The sequence below is a fragment of the Neovison vison genome, chromosome 1 (genome assembly GCF_020171115.1).
Source record: "Neovison vison isolate M4711 chromosome 1, ASM_NN_V1, whole genome shotgun sequence".
Classification (NCBI taxonomy): domain Eukaryota; kingdom Metazoa; phylum Chordata; class Mammalia; order Carnivora; family Mustelidae; genus Neogale; species Neogale vison.
This window is the reverse complement of record NC_058091.1, coordinates 199,746,486-199,751,396: the sequence shown is the minus strand read 5'-3', so window position 1 is coordinate 199,751,396 and position 4,911 is coordinate 199,746,486. Positions and strand designations below refer to the sequence as shown.

The 4,911-nt window shown below is 41.4% G+C and overlaps 1 pseudogene; it reads left to right on the top strand.

The window, feature by feature from the left end:
• The first annotated feature begins 675 nt into the window (after positions 1 to 675).
• Positions 676 to 1,272, top strand: LOC122918994 (annotated as a pseudogene).
• The last annotated feature ends 3,639 nt before the right edge of the window (positions 1,273 to 4,911 follow it).

Below are 4,911 nucleotides of genomic sequence, written 5' to 3'. Positions count from 1 at the left end.
TTACAGTAGTAGAAAACAAGTCAGTAGTTTCGTGGAACAGGGATAGTAGGGGTAGAGGAGTAGGGAGGAGGAGGGGGAAGGGAAGACAGGAGTGCGCAGCAGGGTGGCTAACTGACAAGGGGCTTTGGGGAACTTGGGGAGTGATGGAGTTCTTTGTCTTGATTTTGTTAACGGATTATTGGTGTATATAGATGTCAAAAGTCAACAAACTCTACACACAAAATGCATGTGTTTTTCCTATATCAATTATACTTCAATAAAGCTGATTTCAAAGATTGCTGTGAACAAACCCCAAAGCCTAACCACAAGCAAGTTTCAAAAGGTTTTATGGATCTCCCCACTTCCCGCAGGAACAGAAAGACTTCCAATATGTGTGGCACAGAAAATATTTTCTTCCTATTATTTAAAAGGTCTTTACCACATGATTGTTTCCTTTTAGATATCTCTCTCAGATATGTACCAGGTAAATTTAAAACTGTGCATGTTTTTTTCTTGCTTCAGACACAGTTACATGTGAATTACGTGTTATGAGGTATAGGTATATAAACAACTTAACATCTTTGATCCTTAATTTCTGTATCTGTAAAATGGGAATAGACCATCTCAGGATACTTGGCAGCACCAGTTCTTTTCCACTGGCCAGTCTCCCATGGAGGAGATCCATAGGCAACAGCCATGGTGCCCAGCCCAAACAGCATGTTCCTGAAGCCCCACTTCCGTGAGGAGTGGCAGCTGCACGTAGCCACGTGGTTCAACCAGCTGGCACAGAAGAGCCGCAGACATGGGGTCTGGCAAACCCAGGCACGCCTCACGGCCAAGTGGACCCACCAGGCCCATTGTGAGGGGCCCCACAGTGAGGGATCACACCGAAGTATGTGGCAAGGGCTTGAGCTTGTTAGGGTTACAGGTGGCTGGCATTCACAAGATGGCGGCACGGGCCATGGGGATCTTGGTGGATACAAGAAGGTGGAACAAGTCCACAGAGTCCCTGCAAGCCAACATGCCATGCCTACAGTACTGCTCCAAGCTCGCCCTCTACCCCGGGAAGCCCTCAGCCCCCAAGAAGAAAGGCAACTCTGCTAAAGAATTCAAATTTGCTACTCAGCTGAGAGGACTAGTCATGCCCAGATGGAATGTCAATAAGAACAAGAAGACTAGTCATGCCCAGATGGAATGTCTATAAGAACAAGAAGACTAGTCATGCCCAGATGGAATGTCTATAAGAACAAGAAAGCCAGAGTCATTACAGAAGAGGAGAACTTCAAGGTGTAGCCAATCTTTGCATGGCCCATGCAATGTCGGGCCCTATGGCATCCAGGCCAAAAGGCCAAGAAAACTGCATGACAGGAAGCTGAAAAGAAAAAATAAAGTGCCACTGGCAACTTGTAATTTAAAAAAAAGTTGGGAATAATATTTAACTTATATGATCAATATCCTTCTAACATTATGCTAAGCACAGCAAAGTTATTAATAAACTTAATAATTTCATGATTGTCTGATACTTGTACTACTGGGGAAGTTTCAAGAACCCAGACTGCTTCCTCAAGATCTTCCTTCCAAGCTAGGATTATATTGAACCTGGCAAGGAAAACCCACCAACATTTAATTTATAGCTATGCTGACCTCAAATTTGGAGAACAGGTCTACAGTTCTAAACATGTATCTCCATACACAGTCCCAGTCAAATCTCCTTTCACAGAATACAAATTATTTTCTTGGCAATCCCATCATTTATTGCTTCACAAACTTCTCTCCAGATTTCTTCCAAGATAGAGCCAACTAGACCATTGTTTTCCACATTTTTTTAAATTGTGATAAAAATACACATAACATAAAATTTACCATCTGTATTAGTTTTCTAGGGCTGCCATAACAAATACCACAGACTGGATGGCTTAAACACCAGAAATTTTATTTTATCACAGCTGTGGAAGTTAGGAAGTCCAAGTTCAAGGTATCCATATGATTTCTCATGAGGCCTCTCCTGTTGGCTTGCAGATGAACACTTTCTGGTCACTTTCTTCTTCACTTGGTCTCTGTTCATGTGCACACATTTCCGAAATCTTTCTGTGTCCAAATTTCCTGGTAAGGATACCAGTCAGTTTGGATTAAGGCTACTCTAAGCGTTTCATTTTAACTTAATTACCTCTTTAAAGCCCTATCTCCAAATACAGTCATATTCTGAAGATATCAGGGAGTTAGGACTTCAACGTATTAATTGGGGGAAGGAGGACCTAATTCAGCCTGTAACACCATGAGAGCAGAGCTCAGTAGTGTTAAGTCAATTCCCAGTTGTTGCACAATCCATCTCCAGAACCCTTTTCATCTTTTAAGACTAAAACTCTATGCCCATTTTATCTTTTTAAAGATTTTAATTATTTATTTGACAGAGATCACAAGTAGGCAGAGAGGCAGGCAGAGAGAGGGGGAAGCAGCCTCCCTGCTGGGCAGAGAGCCCGATGTGGGGCTCGATCCCAGGACCCTGGGATCATGACCTGAGTTGAAGGCAGAAGCTTAACCCACTGAGTCACCCAGGTGCCCCTCTATACCCATTTTACAACAACTCCCCATCCCCCCTTCTTCTCTGTCCCTGGCATCCACCATTCCACGTCCTGTCTCTATGGATTTGACTATCCCATATACCTCATTTAAGTAGAATTATACAAAATCTGTCTTTTGAGAACTGGATTATTTCACTTAACAAAATGTCCACCAAGTTCAACCATGTTGTAGCCTCAGTCAGAATTTCTTCCTCTTTTTATTTTTAATGGCTGAATAATAATCTGTTTTATGTATATACCACATATTATTTTCTCATTTATCAATCAGTGGACACCTGGATTGTTTTCACTTCTTCGCTGTTGTGAGCAACACTGCTATGTATATGGGTGCACAACTATCTCTTCAAGGTCCTCTTTCAATTCCTTTGGATATATACTCAGAAGTGGACTATCTGGATCATATGGAAATTCTGTTGGAGTTCTTTAGGAATTTTCCATAGGGGCAACACCAATTTTACATTCTCACTAATGGAGCACCTAAGCATCACCAGTTTTTCCACATCCTTACTGATCATTCTTTTCTATTTGTTTGGTTTTGGTTTTTTGTTTTTTGTGGGTTTTTTTTTTTTACAATAACTATCCTAATGGGTGCTAGATTTGCAGTCCCCTAATAATTAATGATGTTGGGCATATTTTTATGTGCTCATTGGCCATTTGTAGATTTTCTTTGGAGGAATGCCTACATGAATTCTTTGCCCTTTCTGAATCAGGCTAAATATTCTCTTCACTATGACCAATAGTAAGAAATATATGTCCAGCCTAAGTGTGAACTTAGGCCCATGGGCGTGCACACAATCACACACCCTTGCTGCATCAGATTCACCCTTAATATTTTCCATTCTGTTTTTCTTTTAAAATGCTGGTCACCCTCTGCTAAACTGTTTTTACAACTGACTGATGGATTGCAACCTAAAGCTTGAAAAACAAGCTAGGCCCTACGTTTCTCCACCCCAGATAGGAGTTCTTCCTCTTACCTGTACTGTGCTGAATATCTTCTCTCTGTCCTGCACATATATCCTTCACCCTACTGTACTCTCTAGGAGGCTGACGTCTGTGAACCACATTAGTGGACTCCTGTGACCTCTGACTTCCTATTGGGTTTGGCCAATAGAAACAACTGCAGGAGAGCTGGAGGAGAAAGAAGATGGAGCGTGTAGGACCCTGCCCCACCCACCGCCACTCCTCACAGGCAGCCTCTCCAGGTTTAAATAAACAGTACTTACTCTCATGTCTCCAGGCCTGCGAAGATAACAAACCCCATTATTAGTAGCTCCCCAAGCCTACACTGTCCCATGGTGGGTCCCCAAATCCTGCCCATACCTTCATAAACAGTCCTTTCTCAAACTCTCTTCAAATTCTCCTGTTTGAGCCTGCCATCCCTTTCTTGCCAGGGCCCTAACTTCTTAAATATAGATGGTCATTTTACTATCCTCTCTGCTTTTCTTCATACTTTCAGTTTTAAAAAATGAAAAAGTAAAAAGAGAACAGTTACAAGGAATCACCCTAAAGTAGAGATGGTCCTTGACTTACTATGGCTCAACTTACGAATTTTCAACTTTACAGTATAAAAGCAATACTCATTCAGTAGAAACTGTACTTTGAATTTTGGTATTTTCTCAGGCTAGCAATATGCAGTACAATTCCCTCCCTGACAGCAGTGAGCCACACCTTCCGTTATGTCTCATGATCACGAGGGTTAGCAACCGATATACTTACAAGTATTCTGTACCCACACAGCCATTCTGTTTTTCACTTTCAGTACGGTGTTCAATAAATTATGTGGAATATTCAATAATTTCTTGTAAAATTATTTTTGATGACTTTACCCTACTGTAGGCTAATGGAAGTGTTCTGAGCGAGCACATTGATGATAAGCCAGATTAAGCTATGATGTTCGGTAGATTAATATGCAGTAGGTTAGGTGTATCAAATGTATTTTTGACACAATATTTTCAATTGATGATAGGTTTATTGGGCCATAACCTCACCGTAAGTTGAGGAAGATCTGTAACTAGAAGTGAGGCAGGTACAGTTAATGCTTCACCAAGATCTTGACTCTCTCTGTGGTTACTTGGCTTGCGTCCAGGCACAGCCACAAGATGACCGGTATTTGTTGTCTTGTCTTTGTTTTGTGTTTCTCTATTGGCCTCAGCTTACCTGTTCTACTTTCCCCAAATTTACTAGTCACTTACATTATTTCTAATTACCAAACTTGATACATTTCCCCTTCCATAAAACAGAGGCCCTTCTGATCATGAGAGCCCATGCAACCAAAGAAATTAAAAGTGATTGATAAAGGGAATATGAATTATACCTCTAAAATGCCTCCTCTTTTTGCCCCTCCACTCAT